This window comes from Cetorhinus maximus, chromosome 11 (genome assembly GCF_964194155.1).
Source record: "Cetorhinus maximus chromosome 11, sCetMax3.hap1.1, whole genome shotgun sequence".
Classification (NCBI taxonomy): Eukaryota; Metazoa; Chordata; class Chondrichthyes; order Lamniformes; family Cetorhinidae; genus Cetorhinus; species Cetorhinus maximus.
In genome coordinates this window covers 128,572,618-128,595,102 of record NC_135889.1, presented here as the reverse complement: position 1 = coordinate 128,595,102, position 22,485 = coordinate 128,572,618, and the positions used below count along the sequence as shown (strand labels likewise).

General features: G+C 43.2%; 1 protein-coding gene across 2 annotated transcripts in view; it reads right to left on the bottom strand.

Moving 5' to 3' along the window:
* The window catches only part of LOC144686923 (E3 ubiquitin-protein ligase MARCHF4-like), a 144,745-nt gene that overhangs the window by 120,684 nt on the left and 1,576 nt on the right, over positions 1–22,485 (bottom strand). The window lies entirely within an intron of this gene.

Genomic DNA, 22,485 nt, shown 5'->3' with positions numbered 1-22,485 from the left:
CTCCAGGGCAAAAATCAGCCATTCCCCACAACTCTCTGTTCCTATTCCTTAGCCAATTTTGTATCTATGCTGCCACTGAACCTTCAACTCCATGGACTTCAACTTTGCTAACAGGCTTAGAATGTGTGGTACTTTATCAAACAGTTTAATACAACACCACTGCACTGCCCTCTTTCACTTTATCTGTTACCTCATCAAAAATCTGAAACAAGTTGGTCAAATACAATTTGCCCTGAACAAATCTATGCTGGCTTTCCTTTATTAATTGTCCAAATAGGTATTAATTTTGTCCCAGATTATTGTTTCGAAAAACTTCACCGCTACTGAGGTTAAACTGATTAGCAGGTAGTTGCTGGGTTTATCCTTCTCCCCATCTTTTGAACAAGAGTGGAACATGTCCTAGGGGGAATATTTGCTAGAGTGGTTGGGGAGGGTTTAAACTAAAATGGCAGGGGGATGGGAACCTATGCAAGGAGTCAGAGGAAGGGGAATCAAGGACAAGAACAAAAGACAGAAAGGGGAATAAGAAAGGTGATAGGCAGAGAAATCAAGGGCAAGAATCAAATGGGGCCTCAGTGAAAAATAGTGGGAACGGGACAAGTAATGTAGGGGTATTCAGTACTTAGGAAGGACAGACGAAAAGGAAAAGGCGGTGGAGTTGCATTGCTGGCTAAAGAGGAAATTAACGCAATAGTGAGGAAACATATTAGCTCCGACAATGTGGAATCTGTATGCGTAGAGCTACGAAACACTAAGTTGCAAAAAACATTAGTGGGGGTTGTATATAGACCCCCAAACTGTAGTGGTAATGTTGGGAATGGCATTAAACAGGAAATTAGAGATGCATGCAATAAAGGAACATGTGTAAGTGTGGGTGTCTTTAATCTGCATATAGATTGGGCAAATCAAATTAGTAATACCGTAGAGGAGGAATTCCTGAAGTGCATGCAGGATGGTTTTCTGGACCAATACGTTGAGGAACCAACAAGAGAACAGGCCATCCTAGACTGGGTATTGTGTATTGAGAAAGGAATAATTGGCAATCTAGTTGTGCGAGGCCTCTTGGGGATGAGTGACCATAATATGATAGAATTCTTCATCAAGATGGAGAGTGACGTAGTTGATTCTGAGACTAGGGTCCTGATTCTTAATAAAGGAAACTACGATGGTATGAGGCGTGAGTTGGCTATGATGGATTGGGAAACATTACTTAAATGGATGACGGTGGATAGACAATGGCAAACATTCAGAGAACGCATGGGTGAACTGCAACAATTGTTTATTCCTGTCTGGCGCAAAAGTAAAACCGGAAAGGTGGCTAAACCATGGCTTACAAGGGAAATTAGAGATGGTATTAGATCCAAGGAAGAGGCATACAAATTGGCCAGAAAAAACAACAGACCTGAGGATTGGGAGCAGTTTAGGATTCAGCAAAGGAGGATCAAGGGATTGATTAAGAAGGGGAAAATAGAGTACGAGAGTAAGCTTGCGGGGAACATAAAAACTGATTGTAAAAGTTTCTATAGGTAAGTGAAGAAAAAAAGATTGGTGAAGACAAATGTAGGTCCCTTAGTCAGAAACAGGAGGATTTATAATGGGGAACAAAGAAATGGCTAACCAACTAAATACATACTTTGGTTCTGACTTCACAAAGGAGGACACAAATAACACACCAGAAATGTTGGGGAACACAGGGTTTAGTGAAAGGGAGGAACTGAAAGAAATCAGTATTAGTAGGGAAATGGTGTTGGGGAAATTGATGGGATTGAAGGCCGATAAATCCCAAGGGCCTGATAATCTACATCCCAGAGTTCTTAAGGAAGTGGCCCTAGAATTAGTGGATGCATTGGCCGTCATCTTCTGAGATTCTATAAACTCTGGAACAGTTCCTACGGATTAGAAGGTAGCTAATGTAACCCCACTATTTAAAAAGGGAGGTAAAGAGAAAACAAGGAATTATAGACCAGTGAGCCTAACGTCAATAGTGGGGAAAATTGTAGAGTCCATTATAAAAGATTTAATAGCTGAGCACTTGGAAAACAGTGGCAGAATCAGACAAAGTCAGCATGGATTTATGAAAGGGAAATCATGCTTGACAAATTTACTGGAATTTTTCGAGGATGTAACTAGTAGAGTTGATGAGGGGGAGCCAGTGGATGTGGTTTATTTGGACTTTCAGAAGGCTTTCGACAAAGTCCCACATAAGAGATTAGTGTGTAAAATTAAAGCGCATGGGATTGGAGGTAGTGTATTGAGATGGAAAGAAAACTGGTTGGCAGACAGGAAACAAAGAGTAGGAATAAACGGGTCTTTTTCCGACTAGCAGGCAGTGACTAGTGAAGTACCGCAGGGATCGGTGCTGGGATCCCAGCTATTCACAATATATATTAATGATTTAGATGAGGGAATTAAATGTAATATCTCCAAATTTGCAGATGACACAAAGCTGGGTGGGAGGGTGAGCTGTGAGGAGGATGCAGAGATGCTTGAGTGTGATTTGGATAAGCTGAGTGAGTGGGCAAATGCATGGCAGATGCAGTATAATGTGGATAAATGTGAGGTTATCCACTTTGGTAGCAAAAACAGGAAAGCAGATTATTATCTGAATGGCTATAAATTGAGAGAGGGGAATGTGCAACGAGACCTGGGTGTCCTCGTACACCAGTCGCTGAAGGTAAGCATGCAGGTGCAGTAGGCGGTAAAGAAGGCAAATGGTATGTTGGCCTTCATAGCGAGAGGATTCGAGTACAGGAGCAGGGATGTCTTGCTGCAATTGTACAGGACCTTGGTGAGACCACACCTGGAATATTGTGTGCAGTTTTGGTCTCCTTATCTGAGGAAGGATGTACTTGCTATAGAGGGAGTGCAGCGAAGGTTTACCAGACTGATTCCTGGGATGGTGGGACTGACATATGAGGAGAGATTGAGTCAGTTAGGATTATATTCACTGGAGTTCAGCAGAATGAGGGGGGATCTCATAAAAACCTATAAAATTCTAACAGGACTAGATAGGGTGGATGCAGGAAGGATGTTCCCGATGGTGGGGGAGTCCTGAACCAGGGGTCACAGTCTGGGGATGCAGGGTGGACCATTTAGGACTGAGATGAGGAGAAATTTCTTCAGCCAGAGAATGGTGAGCCTGTGGAATTCGCTACCACAGAAAGTAGTTGAGGCCCAAACATTGTATGTTTTCGAGAAGGAGTTAGTTATAGCTCTTAGGCTGAAAGGGATCAAAGGATATGGGGAGAAAGCAGGAGCAGGCTATTGAGTTGTATGATCAGCCATGATCATAATGAATGGCGGGGCAGGCTCGAAGGGCCGAATGGCCTATTCCTGCTCCAATTTTGTATGTTTCTATTTGCAATTCTCTAGTCCTCCAGCACCACCCTGATTCTAAAAGGAGGTTTGGATGATTATGACCAGTGCCTCCGCAATTTACACCCTTACTTCCCTCAGAAACCGTAATGCATCCGATCAAGTCTGGGTCACAGATCTACTTTAAACACTGCCAACCTTTCTAATACCTCCTCTTTGTCTATTTTAATCTCATTCAGTATCCCTGCAACCTTCTCATTTACCGTGGCTTTGGCAAAGTCCTCTCTCTTCTTTGGTAAAGACAGATGCAGAGTCCTTATTAAGTACCTGAGCAATGGCACCTGTCTCCACCAGTCGATCTCCATTTTGGTCCCTAATCAACCCACCGCTTCTCTGACAACTATTTATTTATATGCATAAAGCCTTTTGATTCCCTCCAATCTATTCTCATGCTGCCTCTTTGCTCCTCTTATTTCCTTTTCTCTAATTAATTTTTATATCCAGCCTAATTCTCCCTTGTATTATCAAGCTGAGATTTCCCATATGCCCCCTTTTTCTGCTTCATCTACTATCTAACTCTTTCATCATCCAGGGAGCACTGGCTATAGTTGCCCTCTCTTTCTCCCTTATGTGAATGTACCTAGATTGTACCCAAACTAATCTCTTTTTTCAAAAGTTACCCATGCCTCTTTACATTTCTGCCTGCCAGTCTTTGAATGCAGTTTAGCTGGGCCACATCACTCCTTAATTAATTGAAATTAGCCCTCTCCCAGTTGAGTATTTTTGTTCTAGATTGGTTATGGCGAGGGACAAGGAACAATCTAAACCATTCAATACTATGATCACTATTCCTGAAATGATCCATGACTGTGATATTTTCCACTTGATCCACTTCCTTTTCCAGAACTCAAGCCAGCAATACTACCTTCAATGGCAGCATCAGAGAGCCCAGACATAAGGAGCACAGACCTGAAAGAGTTTGGGGTAGAAGTGCAGAATGGCTGGAGGCCCAAGGGAGTGAGGTTCAAAAACTAGAAGTGACATCAACACAAGGGAAAATGGATATTGGTTGAGCAGCTGGTGAGTTTTTTTAATATAAGTCTTTAGTTTATTTCTGCTAAGTTTAAATCATCTAATAAATAAGAGGTTGGCAGGGCACCTCAGTCTGGTGGACTCTACATTCTTTTCCATGTGGGAACTCCAGAACACTTCTTGTGTCCTGGACAACCACATGAGCAGGAAATGTCATCAGCTGGAGGGGCTCCTGGTTTTGGAGCTTGAACAGCAGCTGGTGTCACTGTGCTGAGAGCTAGTGGGTAGCATGTTCCTGGATGTGGTCATGACGCATTATTCTCCTAGGTGCTTTGTAAGAATTCTAGCAAAGGTACAGAATTCTTACAAAGTATTCAAGAGAATATTTTTAGCCAGTAAGTAGCAAATTCTGAAAGATGATGTAAATCGTCTTTTAGAGAGGCACATGTTAATTAAGGACAGTCACAGCAATTAAGAAGTCGGAGTGCACTGGTACAGAGTGGAATTACTGCAATTTTGGTGAGAAGCGGGTTCAATGAGGAGGGGAGGGAGCAGCTGTTTTCTTTTGCCTTCTCCATCTTTCTCAGCCTGCAGGAGGCCAGGAGTTGAAAAGCTGCACGAGAGGGCTGAGTTTTGAAAACATCCAAGAGTGACATCACGGGAGAAACATAAGTTCATCAGTTGGTGAGAAACTGCTGTTAGGGGAGGGTCTTCAAGTAGCTGAAAATTTAGAAAAACACATTCTTTTTAAAAGAAGTAGCTACTTAGATTTCAGTAAGAAACACAAGCAATAGGGAAGTTAAGTTAAGTCAAGGCCAGGTAAAATAAAGTAGTATAAGTAAACCTAAGTAAAATAAAGTTAACATAAGGGAAGTAAGTTGACGCCATGGCAGGACAGCTCGGTCGTGTGGAATGCGTGTCCTGTTATATGTGCGAAGTCCTGGACATTATCGCTATCCTAGATGACCACATGTGCAGGAAGTGTCACCAGCTACAGAACCTTGAGCTCTGGGCTTTGGAGCTCGAGCGGTGGCTGGAGTCACTGTGGCGCATCCGCGAGGCTGAGAGCTACGTGGATAGCACGTTCAGAGAGGTGGTTACACCACAGCTTAGGAGCCTGGAGGCAGAAAGGGAATGAGTGACCACCAGGCAGTTCAAGAGAACCAGGCAAGTAGTGCAGGAGTCCCCTAGGACCCACTCAAGAATCGGTTTTCTGTTTTGGATACAAGTGAAGGTGTTGGTTCCTTGGAGGAGCGCATAAAGAAACAGGTTTGTAGCACCACAGGCAGCTCTGCTGTACAGGAGGGGAGGATGAAGAGGGGAAGAGCAGTAGGGATATGGATCCATTAGTTAGAGGAATAGACATGACTCTAGGTGGTATGTTGTCTCCCTGGTGCCAGGATCAAGGACGTCACTAGATTAGCAGGGGGCTGGGAACCTGAGGGCAAATTCAGAGCAGGTAACAGGAGATGGAGAATGGATGAGTGACTCTGAAAGACAGAAGCACAGGTTAAAAAGTGTACAGTACAGGTATTTGGCAGTGTTAAAAGGTATGTATGTAAATACAAGGATTATAGTAAATAAAGCCAATGAGATGAGGGCACAGATAGACACATGACAGCATGATATAATCACTCAACATCCTTGGATATAGAGTTTTCAGGCAGGATAGAAGGGGGATAAAAAAGGTGGGGGTTAAAGAATGAATTATATCTGTGAGGAAGGATGATATACTAAATGAAGCATCAAATGAGGACATATGGGTTGAGCTCTGAAATAAAAAGAAGCAGCCACACTGCTAGGAGTGTTTTATAGACCCTCAAATCGTAGAAGGGAGTTAGAAGAGGAAATATGTAGACAGATTTCTGAGTGCAAAAACAAGTAATCGTTGGAGACGTCAACGACCTTAACATCAATTGTGATACAAGCAGTGTGAAGGACACAAAATGCTTGAGAACCTTTTCAGTCAGCAAATAACAAGCCCTACAAGAGAGGGCACAATTCTAGATTTAGTCTTAGGAAGTGAAGCTGGGCAAGTGGATGAAGTAGCAATGGGGGACCAGTTTGGAGATAGTGACCATAATAAAGTTAGATAGAACAGGAGTAAATTGAGGGAAGACAAATTTTATAAAGCTGAGAGGTAAACTGGTGAGAGTGGACTGGATACAGCTGCTAGGAGGGAAAATGATGTCAAATCATTGGGAGGTATTCAAAGCGAGATTCTGTGGACACAGTGCAGACATGTCCCCACAAAGAAAAAGGGTGGTACTGTAAAATCTAGAGCCCCCTGGTTACCCAGAAGCGTACAGGGTAAGATAAAGCAAAAAAATAAAGCTTACAACAGTCACGAACAGCTTAATACTGTAGAAAGCCGAGAGAAGTATAAAAAGCACAGGGGTGAAGTAAAAATGGAAATTAGGAAAGCAAAGAGAGGATACGAAAAAATATTGACAGGAGAAATCAAAGACAACCCAAAGATGTTTTACCAGTACATCAAGAGCAAGAGAGTAACTAAATGAAAGGCCTATCAGAGATGTACATGATAACTTGTGCATTGATGCTGAAGATGTGGGCAGAGTTCCATTGAGTGCTTTGTCTCTGTCTTCACTAAGGAGAGGGATAATGAGACATTCTAGTTAAGGAGGAGAAGTATAAAATATTAGATACAATTAGCATAATGAGAGAGGGAGCATGGAGGGACTGGCATCCTTGAAGCTGGCTAAATAACCAGGGCCAGATGGATTGTATCCCAGGTTGTTAAAGGAAGCCAGGGAGGAAATAGCGGATGCCCTGAGGATCATTTTCCAATCTTCACTAGATACAGGCTCAGTGGTGGGCAAATTATTGGAATCAATTCTGAGAGACAGGATAAACTGTCACTTAGAAAGGCATGGAATGATCAGGGATAGTCAGCATGGTTTTATTCAGGGAAGATTGTGTCTTATTAACTTAATAGGACTTTTTGAGGAAGTAACAAGGAGGATTGATGAGTGTAGTGCAATGGATGTTGTCTACATGGATTTTAGTAATGTATTTGACAAGGTTCCACATGGCAGACTAGTCAGAAAAGTGAGATCCCATGGGATACAGGGGAAAGTGGCAGGTTGGATCCAAAATTGACTCAGTGACAGGAAACTAAGGGTAATGATCGATGGATGTTTTTGCAAATGGAAAACGGTTCCCAGTGGTGTTCCATAGCACTCAATGTTGGGGCCCTTGCTTTTTGTTGTATATATTAATGATTTGGACTTAAATTTGGGAAGCATGATTGGGAAATTTGCAGATGACACAAAAATTGTCCATATAGTTAATAGTGAAGAGGATAGCTATTGTCTCCAGAAAGCTATCACTGGTTTGGTTGAGTGGATGGAAAAATAGCAAATGGAATTCAATCTGGAAAAGTGTGAGGTAATGCATTTGGGGAGGACAAGCAAAACAAGGAAATACTCAATACATGGGAGGACATTGAGAGGGGTTGAGGAAGTGAGACACCTTGGAGTGCATGTCCACAGGTCCCTGAAGGTGACAGGACAGGTGGATAAGGTGGTAAAGAAAGCATATGGAATGCTTTCCTCTATTGGACGTGGTATTGAATACAAAAGTAGGGATGTAATGATGGAACTGTATAAAATACTGGTTAGGCCACTGCTGGAATTTTATGTACAGTTCCATATATACACCACATTACAGGAAGGACATAATTCCTCTGGAGAGAGTACAGAGGAGATTTACAAGAATGTTACCAGGGCTGGAAAATTGCAGCTATGAGGAGAGATTGGATAGGCTGGGATTGTTTTCCTTAGAATAGAGGAGGCTGAGGAGTGACCTAATTGAGATGTACAAAATTGAGGGGCCTAGATAGGGTAGACAGGAAAGACCCCTAGCTGAGGGGTCAATTACTAGGGGGCATAGATTTAAGGTGATTCTTAGAGAATTAAAGAGGACATGAGGAAAAACTTTTTCACCCAGAGGGTGGTTCAGGCTTAAATGCTCAACACATTTGAAAGGTATCTGGATCTGCACCTGAAGTGCTGTAACCTGCAAGGCTATGGAGCAGGTGCTGGAAAGTGGGATTAAAAATGAGCGGCTAGTTATTTTTTTTCTCTTTTCTTGGCCGGCTCAGACACAATGGGCTGAATGGCCTCTTTCTGCTCCGTAATTTTTCTATATGAACATACATATATATGAACATTCGAATTAGGAGCAGTAGGCCACTCGGCCCCTCAAGCCTGCTACGCCATTAAATAAGGTCATGGCTGATCTGAATGTAACCTCAACCCCACATTCCTGCCTACCCCAAATAACCTTTCACCCCTTTGTTAATCAAGAATCTACCTAGCTCTGTCTTAAAAATATTCAAAGACTCTGCTTCTACTGCCTTTTCAGGAGTTCCAAAGACTCTCAACCCTCTGAGAGAAAAAAATTTTCCTCATCTCTGTCTTAAATGAGTGACCCCTTATTTTTAAACAGTGACCCCTCATTCTAGATTCTCCCACAAGAGGAAACATCCTCTCCACATGCACCCTGTTAAGACCCCTCAGGATCTTAAAGGTTTCAATCAAGTCACCTCTTACTCTTCTAAATCCCAGTGGATACAAGCCTAACCTGTCCAGCCTTTCCTCATAAGTCAACCCACCCATTCCTGGTATTAGTCTAGTAAACCTTCTCTGAACTGATTCTAACACATTTACATCTTTCTTTAAATAAGGAGACCAGTACTACACACGATACTCCAGATGTGGTCTCACCAATGCCCTGTACAACAACTGAAGCATAACCTCCCTACTTTTGTAATCAATTCCCCTCACAATAAATGATAACATTCTATTAGCTTTCCTAATTATCTGCTGTACCTGCATACTAACCTTTTGTGATTCATGCACCAGGACACCGAGATCCCTCTGAAACTCAGAGCTCTACGATCTCTCACCATTTAGATAATAAACTTTTTTATTCTTCCTGCCAAAATAAACAATTTCACATTTGCCCATATTATACTTCATTTGCCAGATTTTTGCCCACTCAACCTATCTATGTCACTTTGTAGCTTCTTTACATCCTCTTCACAGTTTACTTTCCCACCTATCTTTGTGTCATCAGCAAATTGAGCAACCATTCCTTTGGTCTCTTCATCCAAATCATTTATATAAATTGTAAAAAGTTGAGGTCCCAGCAATGATCCCTGTGGCACACCATTCATCACATCCTCCCAAGCTGAAAAAGACCCATTTATTTCAACTCTCTGCTTCCTGTTAGATAGCCAATCTTCTATCCATGCCAATACATTACCCCCTACACCATAAGCATTTATTTTCTGCAATGATGTTTGATGTGGCACCTTATCAAATGCCTTTTGGAAATCTAAGGACAGTACATGCACCGGTTCCCCTTTATCCACAACACATATGACTCTTTCAAAGACCTTCAATAAATTGGTTAAACATGATTTCCCTTTTACAAAAGCATGTTGAGTCTGCCTGATTATCTTGAATTTTTCTAACTGCTCTGCTATAACATCTTTAATATTAGCTTCTAACATTTTTCTTATGACAGATGTTAAGCTAATTGGCCTGTAGCTTCCTGCTTTCTGTCTCTCTCCCTTTTTGAATAAAGGAGTTATATTTGCTATTTTCCAATCTAATGGAACCCTCCCCGAATATAGGGAATTTTGGAGAACTATGGTTCTAAGCCATAGAAGATATTTTCCTTTTTTGGCCGTAGCATAGAGTATAAGAGCAGGGAAGTTATGCCAGAATTGTGTAAAACATTAGTTAGGCCACAGCTAGAGTGCTGCATGCAGTTCTGGTCACACTAGAGAGGGTACAAAGGAGATTTGAGGAGGTTGCCAGGAATGGAGAATCGTAGTTATGGGGAAAGATTAGGTAAACTGAGTTTGTTTTTCTTTGGAACAGAGGGGGTTAGATTTAGAGGAGAGATTTAACTGCGGTGTATAAAATTAAGAAGGACCGAGATAGAGTGGATAGGAAGGACTTATTTCCTTTCATAGAGAGATCATTAACTAGGGGGCATAGATTTAAAGCAATTAGTGGGAGGATTAGAAGGGATTGGAGGAACATTTTCATCCACAGAGTGGTGGGAATCTGGGACTCACTGCTTGAAAGTGGGTAGAAGAAGAAAGGCTTATCACATTTGAAAAATATTTGAATATACACTTGAGGTGCTGTAACCTATAGGGCTATGGACCAAGAACTGGAAGATGGGATTAGACTGGATAACTCTTTTTCAGCCGGTATGGATACAATGGGCCAAATGGCTTTCTGCTGTGTCAGGTATCTTTCAATGATTTTACATTTGGCAGGAAACATAATGATCATGAAAATTCTGAAACTACCTCTTAAACCCTCTTTTCCCTTTACACAATCACTGCCCCATTCAGTAATTGAGGTGTTAAAGTCTCGCATATTCATTACTCAATAGTTCTTGTCCTTCTCAGTAATTTATGGACAAACCTCTATCTCCTTCCCACTTTTTTTTATTATTCCTTCATGAAAGGCAAGGAACAGCCTTTTGGCAAAGCCAGCATTTGTTGCCCACTCATAACTGCCTTTGGAAGGTGGTGGTGAGCCATTTCAACCATTGCAGCCCATCTGGTGTCTGTAGTAACAAAAACAAAAATACCTGGAAAAACTCAGCAGGTCTGACAGCATCTGAGGAGAGGAATACAGTTAACATTTCGAGTCCGTATGACTCTTCATCAGAACTGAGGAAAAATAGAGCCTGTAGTGGTTTGGTACAACTAAGTGGATTGCTAGGCCATTCAGAGAGCAGTTAAGAATCAACCACATTGCTGTGGTCTGGAGTCACTTGTAGCTAGACCAGATAAGGATGCCAGATTTCCTTCCTTAAAAAACAATAGTGAACCAGATGGGTTTTTATGACAATCGATGATTGTTAATTGAATTTAAATTCCACCATTTGCTGTGGTGGGATTTGAACCCTTGTCCCCAGTACATCAGCCTGGGCCTCTGGATTACTAGTCCAGTTACATTACCACAATGTCACTGAATCCCCTTTTGTGGTCTATAAGAGATATCAAATAACGTAATAAATCCTTTATAGTTTCTTAATTCTATCCAATAGATTCTGTCTTCAATCCCTTGGACATCTTTATTTTTCTAGAAGTGTTACAGGGGGAGGTGGTGGCATAGTCATATTGTCACTGGACTAGTGATCCAGAGTAATAACCTAAGGATGTGGATTCAAATCCCACCACGGCAGATGGTGGAATTTTAATTTTTAAAAATTCATTCAGGGGATCCGGGTGTCACTGGCTCGGACAACATTTAATGCCCATCCCTAATTACCCTAGAGAAGGTGGCGGTGAGCTGCCTTCTTGGTGAGTTCCTGCAGTGCATCTTGTAGCTGGTACACACTGCTGCTACTGTGCGTCAATGGTGGAGGGAGCGAATGTTTGTGGATGTGGTGTCAAACAAAGTGTCCTGGATGGTATCAAGCTGCTTGAGTGTTGTTGGAGCTGTATTCATCCAGGCAAGTGGAGAGTGTTTCATCACGCTCCTGACTTGTGCCTTGTAGATGGTGGACAGACATCTGTGATGCTGGGTACATTCATTGCATTCGATCAATAAAAACCTGAAATTAAAAGTCTAAGCAATATGGTTGACTCTTTAGAACCATAGAACACTACAGCACAGAAAACAGGCCATTCGGCCCTTCTAGTCTGTGCCGAAATATTATTCCGCTAGTCCCATTGACCTGCACCTAGTCCATAACCCTCCAGACCTCTCTCATCCATGTATCTATCTAATTTATTCTTAAAACTTAAGAGTGAGCCCGCATTTACCACGTCAGATGTTAGCTCGTTCCACACTCTCACCACTCTCTGAGTGAAGAAGTTCCCCCTAATGTTTCCCCTAAACCTTTCCCCTTTCACCCTAAAGCCATGTCCTCTCGTGTTTATTTCTCCTAATCTAAATGGAAAGAGCCTACTCGCATTTACTCTGTCTATACCCCTCACAATTTTGTAAACTTCTATCAAATCTCCCCTCATTCTTCTACGCTCCAAGGAATAAAGTCCTAACCTGTTTAATCTTTCCCTGTAACTCAACTCCTTAAGACCCGGCAACATCCTAGTAAATCTTCTCTGCACTCTTTCAATCTTACTGATATCCTTCCTGTAGTTAGGCGACCAGAACTGCACATAATACTCCAAAGTTGGCCTCACCAATGTCTTATACAACCTCACCATAACATCCCAACTCCTATACTCAATACTTTGATTTATGAAGGCCAGTATGCCAAAAGCTTTCTTTACAACCTTGTCTACCTGTGAAGCCACTTTCAGGGAATTATGTATCTGAACTCCCAGATCCCTTTGTTCCTCCGCACTCCTCAGTGCCCTACCATTTACTGTGTATGTCCTACCTTGGTTTGACCTTCCAAAATGTAACACCTCACACTTTTCCGCATTAAATTCCATCTGCCATTTTCTGGCCCATTTTTCCAGTTGGTCCAGATCTCTCTGCAAGCTTTGAAAGCCTTCCTCGCTGTCCACAACACCTCCAATCTTAAGTGTCGTCAGCAAACTTATTGATCCAATTCACCACATTATCATCCAAATCACTGATATAGACAACAAACAACAATGGTCCCAGTACAGATCCCTGAGACACACCACTAGTCACAGACCTCCAGTCTGAGAAGCAATCATCCACTACCACTCTCTACCTTCTCCCACACAGCCAATTTCGAATCCAGTTTACTTAACTGCCCTCTGAAATGTCCTAGCAAGCCACTCAGTAAAATTGCTAGCAAGTCAGTAAGGAATGAAACTGACAGACCACCCAGCACTGAACTAGGCACCGGAAACGACAATGGCAAACTCAGCCGTGTCGACCCTAACTTACTGACGTCTGGGGGCTTGTGCCAAAATTGGGAGAATTGTCTCACAGACTAGTCAAGCAACAGTCCCATACTCGCAGAATCATACCTTATAGATTACGTCCCAGACATCACCATTGCCATCCCATGAAAAGTCCTGTCCCACTGGTCCCACTGGCAGGACAGACCCAGGAGAGGTGGCGGCACAGTGGTATACAGTTGGGAGGGAGTTGCTTGGGGGGGTCCTCAACATCAACTCTGCACCCCATGAAGTCTCATGGCATCAGGTTAAACATGGGCAAGGAAACCTCCTGCTGATTACCATGTACCGTCCCCCCTCAGCTGATGAATCAGTGCTCTTCCATGTTGAACCATGGAGGAAGCACTGAGGGTGGCAAGCGTGCAGAATATACTCTGGGTGGGGGACTTCAATGTCCATCACCAAGAGTGGGACGGTAGCTTCACTACTGAGCGAGCTGGTCGAATCCTAAAGGACATAACTGCCAGGCTGGGTCTGCGGCAGGTGGTGAGGGAACCAACATGTGGGCAAAACATACTTGACCTCATCTTCACCAACCTGCCTGCTGCAGATGCATCTGTCCATGACAGTATTGGTAGGGGTGACCACCATACAGTCCTTGTGGAGACGAAAACCCATCTTCACATAGAGGATGCCCTCTATTGTGTTGTGTTGCACTACCACCATGCGAAATGGGATAGGTTTCAAACAGGTCTAGCAACTCAAGACTAGGCATCAATGAGGCGCTGTTGGCTATCAGCAGTAGCAGAATTGTACTCAAACACAATCTGTAACCTCATGGCCTGGCATATCCCCAACCCTACCATTATCACCAAGCCATGGGATCAACCCTGTTTCAATGAGGAGTTCAGGAGGCACCCCATCCACAAACATTCACAACCTCCACCACCAACACACAGTGGCAGCAAGATGCCACTGCAGGAACTCACCAAGCTTCCTTAGACAACACCTTCCAAACCCACGACTGCTATCATTTAGAAGGACAAGGGCAGCGGACACATGGGAACATCACCACTTGGAGGTTCCTCTCCAAGCCACTCACCATCCTGACTTGGAAATATATTGCCGTTTCTTCACTGTCACTGGGTCAAAATCTTGGAACTCTTTCCCTAACAGCATTGTGGGTGTACCTACACCACATGGACTGCAGCGGTTCAAGAAGGCAGCTCACCACCACCTTCTCAAGGGCAATTAGGGATGGGCAAAAATGCAGATCTAGGCAGCGACACCCACATCCTATGAATGAATTTTTAAAAAAACCAAACTGCTATCCCTACTCTTTTTTCCCTTCCCTCTATGAATACCTTGTACCTGGGAATATTATGCATTCAATCCTCCCTTTTTTTGAGCCAGGTTGCAATCTGTTCATTTCGAACAATCTCTCCTGCCACAGAACTGGTCCCAGTGCTTTTTTAAAAGGGGATGTGGATATCACTGGCTAGGCCAGCATTCATTTCCCATCCCTAATTGCCCTAGAGAAGGTGGTGGTGAGCTGCCTTCTTGAACCACTGCAGTCCATGTGGTGTAGGTACACCCATAGTGCTGTTAGGGAGGGAGTTCCAAGGTTTTGACCCAGCGACAATGAAGGAATGGTGATATATTTCCAAGTCAGGATGGTGAGTGGCTTGGAGAGGAGCTTCCAGGTGGTGATGTTCCCATGTGTCTGCTGTCCTTGTTCTTCTAGGTGGTAGTGGTCGTGGGTTTGGAAGGTGCTAAGGAGGCTTTGTGAGTTCCTGCAGTGCATCTTGTAGATGGTACACACTGCTGCCACTATGTGTCAGTGGTGGAGGGAGTGAATGTTTGTGGATGGAGTGCCAATCAAGTGGTCTGTTTTGTCCTGAATGGTGTCAAGCTTCTTGAAGTCAAGCTTGTTGGAACTGCATGGACAGGCTTTTGGGAATCAGGAAGTGAGTTACTCACTGCAGTATTCCCAGCCTCTGACCTGCTTTTGTAACCATAGTATTTATATGGCTAGTCCAGTTCAGTTTCTGGTCAATGGTAATCCCCAGTATGTTGACAATTGGGGATTCAGTGATGGTAATGCCATTGAACATCAAGGGATGATGGTTGGATTCTCTCTTGTTGGAGGTGGCCATTACCTGGCACTTGTATGGTGTGAATGTTACTTGCCACTTGTCAGCCCAAGCCTGGATATTGTCCAGGTCTTGCTGCTTTTGGACATGGACTGCTTCAGTATCTGAGGAGTCGCAAATAGTGCTGAACATTGTGTAATCATCAGTGAACATACCCACTTCTGACCTTATGATGGAGGGAAGGTCATTGATGAAGTAGCTGAAGGTGGTTGGGCCTAGGACACTACCCTGAGGAACTCCTGCAGTGATGTCCTGGAACTGAGAGGATTGATGTCCAACAACCACAGCCAACTTCCTTTGTGCTAGGTATGACTGCAACCAGCGGACAGTTTTCCCCCTGATTCCCATTTACCCAATGTCCTAGGAGTCTGTAGCCCTCCCTATTGCATTATATTTGTAGCCATAGATCAACCTGCCACATCCTCCACACTTTCACAAGCAGGAGGTACACGAATAATCCAGAGATTACTACCTTGACAACCCACTTTTTAACTCTCCCTAGTTTTTTAAACTCTGGCTGGAGGACGTCAACTTTCTTCCAACTTATGTCATTGTTTCCCACCTGGACCATGAATTCTGGCTACTCCCTTTCGCTCTCCAAATTGTTTTGCGCCCTCACCATGACATCCCTTACCCTGCATAAGGGAGGCTCTAATGGTTCTCTACACGGGTCCCACATTGATGGTAGAAGAACTGTCTGTCTGTCCTCTTGACTATCAAATTGAAAATTGCTACTGAAATCTTACACTTTGCTGTCGTTCCCTATGTAGTCCTTTGTTTCATGGTGCCAGGCTTGGGACTGTGCTCCTTCAAGGTGTGAGAGTATTCAGTGGCACAGTCCCGAAAGATTCCTGCACTGCCTGCTTCTTCTTATCCTTCCAGATGTCAACCTACATATTATTCTGAACTCAATCTGGCTGTGGGGTGCCAATCTCCTCGACCCTGTAATCCAGGAAAATTCAGCTAACCATATGCCCTGTGGTACATGTAGCTGCCCCTCAAGCTCAGAAACTCTCACGCAAGTTTGAGTAGTGGAGGGACACTTCCTGCAACTATGGGCCTCCGCGAACTACCAAGTGTCCTAATGTTCCCACGTGGCACACGAATTGCCGGCTTTGGGGTTGCAGCTGTCCCTCCATTCTAATTAGAAACTTTCAGGCTCACCTTAGTTGACCTAAGTTAATTCTTCATATAACTGCTGTTACCTGGATCTAACCTACACTGCTATTTTTCTATTAACTCCTCAAAGTTAACTAACCAAAAAAAAATATTTACACAAGTTTAACAAGAACTGCTAGACACAAAAGACCTAAATATATTAGAGTCTAGATACTTAACCTAGAACCCTCAGGTGCCATAGGTCCACTTCTTTTGAGTTCAGTGTGAGAAACCTCCTTCCTCTCTGAGTTCCTGCTTTCATCAAATTCTCAGCATCCAATCAGTTTGCAAATCACTCTGATTGCAATTCATCCAGCTCTGTCATATAGCCAAGTGTCCACACAGCAATCTTTGAAATTATACTCTGTATACTGAAGTCCAGGTCATTGATGTATATCAAAAAAGCAAGGTCCTGATACTGACCCCTGGGGAACACCACTGTATAATTCCCTCCAGTCTGAAAAACAACCGTTCACCACTACTCTCTGATTTCTGTCCTTTGGCCAATTTTGTATTCACATAACACAATGCCCCTTTAATCTCATGGGCTTCAATTTTATTAACAAGCCTATTATAAGAACATATGAATATACAAAACACGAGCAGGATTAGGTCATTCAGCCTCTCGAGCTGCTCTGCCATTCAATATCATGACTAATCTTCGATCTCAATTCCATTTTATTAAATGCCTTTTGAAAGTCCATATCTACACCATCAAGCAAACTATTCTCATCCACCCTCTCTGTAACTTCATTAAAGAATTCAATAAAGTTAGTTTCACAGGATTTGCCTTTAACAAATCCATGCTGAATTTAATTTATTAATCCATATTTTGAACCGGATTAATGTCTCTAAAAAATTTCCCACAACCAATTAGACTTTCTGGCATGCAGTTGCCAGGTTTATCCTTCTCCCCTTTTCTGAACAGGCTGCAACATTTACAATCCTCCAGCTCTTTGGCACTACCCCCGTATCCAAGGAGGATTGTGGCCAAAGCCTCTGTAATTTCCATGCTTATTTCTCTCAGTAACATAGGATGCATTCCATCTGGGCCAGGTGACTTTTCTACTCAGCATGCTGCTAGTCTGTTAAGTATGTCCCCTTTATCTATTTTTATCTCATGCAATATCACTAATACCCACTCCTTCATTGTGACATTAGCAGCATTCTTTTCTTTAGTGAAGACGGATGAAAAGTATTCATTCAGTACTTCAACCATGCCTCTATCTCCAGAAAAAAGCCTGGAATATATTTCATCTGGACCTGGCAGTTTATCAATTTTCAAAATGCTAAACCCTGGATGATGTGGCAGGTCGATCTATGGCTAGAAATATAGTGCAAGAGGGAGGGCTACAGACTTCCAGGACATTGGGTCAATGGGAATCAGGGGAAAACTCTCCATTGGTTGGTGTCATACCCAGCACAAAGGAAGATGGTTGTGGTTGTTGGAGGTCAATCCTCTCAGCTCCAGGAGTTCCTCAGGGTAGTGTCCTCGGCCCAACCATCTTCAGCTGCTTCATCAATGACCTTCCCTCCATCATAATGTCAGAAGTGAGGATGTTTGCTGATGTTAATACATCGGTTCTCACTATGAGAAGCCCATCCAGTGTTTCACACTCCTCCTTAACTCCAATATCTGCATCATCCTTTTGATTCCAATCCACCTAGCTCGGACGCCTGTTCAGATCACTGAAATTTTCCCCCCTCCAGTTGAGTATAATCACACTTAACTTTCCATTACTATTCTAAACCTAATGCTATTAGGATCATTGTTCCTCAATACTCCCCCACTGAAACATACTCCGCTTGCCCATTTCATTCCACAGAACAAGATCCAGCAAGGATTCTTTCCTCATTGGGCTGGAAACACACTGATCAAGAAAGTTTTCTTGTGCACATTTCAGGAATTCCCCCTCCCCCTTTGCTTTTTATATTGTTACTGTCCCAACCTGTATTAGGATAATTGAGATCTTGCATTAACATCACTCTGTAGTTCTTATTTCTTTCTAATTTGCCTGCAAATTTGCTCCTCTAACTGCTTCTGACTATTTGGTGGCCTGTAGACCCAGTAGTGTAATAGCTCCTCTCTTGTTCCTTAACTCAAACAAAATAAACTCTGTTTTTGAATCCACAACTACATCATACCTTTACAATGCTTTTATGGTCCATGATCAATACTAAAACACCCCTCCTTTATTTCTTTCCCTACATTTCCTGACTACCTTGTAGCAAAAAATTTGAAGTTCTCCTCCTTCAAACCAGGTCTCTATTATTGCCACAATATCATAGTCCCATCTGGTAACTTCTTGCAGTTCACCAACCTTATTTATCACTCCATATGCATTTATGAAAATGTATTCTAAAACCATTTTAGATAGTGTAAAGAACATATTTTTATTTTTTGGATTGTGGTTTTAAGATTAGACTGTAGCTTTAAAAACAACCATGGCTGCAGTTTAAGAGATGTTCACTAGAGCAGGAAGAAGAAAATCTACAATGCTATTATAGAACAGTGTGTGCCAGGTTGGACAAAATGGTGCTGGAAAGGAGACCTGGTTTAAGAGGGAACTGCCTAGCGATGACGTTTTGATTGGCTCCTGACCAAGTGGCCAGGTTCTGTGTGAGGATAGTGCAGTAGATCAGCTCCTAGCCGAAAAGAGGAAAGACCTGAAACCTCTCTCTCCTGTGTTTTGTAAGACTCCAGTAATCCTGCCATAGTAGCTATTTCTCACATCGCTGTATCCTGCTTTCTTTGAGAAACCCCTGTCAGGAGGAAAAGGGGAAAAATCACCAGTAGAGACATTAAAAGCAAGTTTTAACCAGAGAACCACAGACTGCAAGTGCTGGGAGATCACCTTGTGTCAGCCACAGCAACCTGCAACGAATTTGGAAGAAAGCAATCAAAGTCAGCCCGACTAATCCTGAGCTCCGGATTGGTGTTATTAAACTGCTTTATCTCACCCTTAAAATCCATGTTTTGTGAGTCTTATGTGTGCGTATGTTTGTGTATAGGGGTTTTAGAAGGGGTGGAGATTAAGTTATAGAGTTAAAAGTTAGTTTATATTTCTTTCTTTTGCCACTGGTTACAGGCAATTGTTTGATAAACAGTTATTTACTTGTTAAGTTTACAAACCTGGTGCTCGTATTGTTTTAACCTAAATTAAACAGTTAGGTAGTAGAATTGAGGCAATCTGGTGGTCTGATTAAACTTCTCACATTTGTCATGGCTTGGCGAGCAGCAGGCCTTGATACTACAGCATGCTATCCCCAGTGAGTCGTGATAAAATCTCTGAAAAAGAATTATACAGACTTGAAACGTTAACTGTTTCTCTCTCCACAGATGCTGCCAGACCTGCTGAGTTTTTCCAGCATTTTGTGTTTTTATTTTAGATTGCTTTGCGTTTATCCTCAGCCTGATCCCTCCTATTTCTGAACCATTCTCTACTCCAGTGCTATTTGTCACTCCCAATCCTCTGTGCCCCTTGTGTTTTCCTTTGTAATGCTTCATCCTTGTGCCCCTCCCCATACCAAATTAGTTTAGATTTTCCCCCTGAACAATAGTTAACCACCCACAATGACATTGTTCCCAGTCTTGCTGAGGCATACCGTCAATCTTGAATAGGTCCCTCCTGCCACAGAACTAGTCATGATGTGTAGGAACCTGATGCCCTCCCTCCTGTATCATTTCTCCAATCACTCATTAACTTGTCTTACTTATCTTACTGCTTCGATACTCACTAGCCCATGACACTCTGGGTAATCCAGAGATTATTTCCTTTGAGATCTTGCTCTTCAACTTCCTCCCTAGCTCCTGTCACTCTGCTTGTAGGACTTCAACCCTTTACCCTTCTATGAGCGTAATGATACGATATATACGGATTTCCAAAAGGTGTTTGAAAAAGTGCCATATAACAGGCTTGTCAGCAAAGTTAAATCCCATGGAATAAAAGGGACTGTGGTAGCACATGGATACAAAGTTGGCTGAGTGACAGGAAACAGGAAGAAGTGGTGAACGATCATTATTCAGACTTGGGAAAAGTATTCAGTGGGGTTGCCCAGGGATTATTAATGGGATCACTGCTATACTGGGTGTGCAGGGCACAATTTCACAATTTGTGGACAACACAAATTTGGAAGTATTGGTGAACTGTGAGGAGGATAGTGATAGACTTCAAGAGGACATAGACAGGCTGGTAGAATGGATGGACACATGGCAGATGAAGTTTAATGCAGATAAGTGTGAAGCGATAAATTTTGGGAGGAAAAACGAGGTATAAAATAAAGGATACAATCCATCCAAGTGGGTGCAGGATCGATGGGACCTATGTACCCAAATTGTTGAAGGTGGCAGGGCTGGATGAGAAGGCGGTTTATAAATGGAGGCATAGAGTACAAAAACAAGGAAGTTATAATTAACCTTTAGAAAATAATGGAATAGTGCATCCAATTCTGGACACCACACTTCTGGAGGGATTTGAAGGCATTAGGGAGAGTGAAGAAAGAATTTACAAGAATGGTTCCAGGGATGAGGGACTTCAGTTACAAGGGTACATTGGAGAGGTTGGGATTCCTTGACTGTTGCTGGGTCAAAATCATGGAACTCCCTTCCTAACAGCACTGTGGGTTTACCTACACCACATGGACTGCCTTGGTTCAAGAGGCAGCTCACTACCACCTTCTCAAAAGCAACTAGGGATGGGCAATAAATGCTGGCCCATTCAGTGATGCCACAGTGTGTTGGGGGCGAGAGTGTGTGTGTGTGTCTGGACACTTGTGTTGGGGGCGAGAGTGAGAGTGTGTGGACATTTGTGTAGGGAGTGAGAATGTGTGGATACTTGTGTAGGGAGTGAGTGTGTGTGTGTGAACACTTGTGTAGGGAGTCAGTGTGTGTGCGGACACTTGTTTAAGGAGTGAGAGTGTGTGGACACTTTTTTGAGGTGAGAGTGAGAGTGTGTGGACACTTGTGTTGGAGGTGAGAGCGTGTGGACACTTGTGTTGGAGGTGAGAGTGAGAGTGTGTGGACACTTTTGTTGGAGGTGAGAGTGAGTGTGTGTGGACACTTGTGTTGGAGGTGAGAGTGAGTGTGTGTGGACACTTGTGTTGGAGGTGAGAGTGAGAGTGTGTGGACACTTGTGTTGGAGGTGAGAGTGAGTGTGTGTGGACACTTGTGTTGGAGGTGAGAGTGTGTGGACATTTGTGTTGGAGGTGAGAGTGTGTGGACACTTATGTTGGAGGTGAGAGTGTGTGGACACTTGTGTTGGAGGTGAGAGTGTGTGGACACTTGTGTTGGAGGTGAGAGTGTGTGGACACTTGTGTTGGAGGTGAGAGTGTGTGGACACTTGTGTTGGAGGTGAGAGTGTGTGGACACTTGTGTTGGAGGTGAGAGTGTGTGGACACTTGTGTTGGAGGTGAGTGTGTGTGGACACTTGTGTTGGAGGTGAGAGTGTGTGGACACTTGTGTTGGAGGTGAGAGTGAGAGTGTGTGGACACTTTTGTTGGAGGTGAGAGTGAGAGTGTGTGGACACTTTTGTTGGAGGTGAGAGTGAGAGTGTGTGGACACGTGTTGGAGGTGAGAGTGAGTGTGTGTGGACACTTGTGTTGGAGGTGAGAGTGTGTGGACACTTTTGTTGGAGGTGAGAGTGTGAGTGTGTGGACACTTGTGTTGGAGGTGAGAGTGAGAGTGTTTGGACACTTTTGTTAGAAGTGAGAGTGTGTGGACACTTGTGTTGGAGGTGAGAGTAAGTGTGTGTGGACACTTTTGTGTAGGGAGTGAGTAGGTCATAGAGTCATAGAGTTATACAGCACAGAAACAGGCCCTTCAGCCCGTCAGGTCCGTGCCGGCCATCGAGCACCTATCTATTTTAATTCCATTTTCCAGCACTTGGCCTGTAGCCCTGTATGCTATGGCGTTTCAAGTGCTCATCTAAATACTTCTTAAATGTTGTGAGGGTTCCTGCCTCTACCACCCCCTAAGTCGTGTGTTCCAGA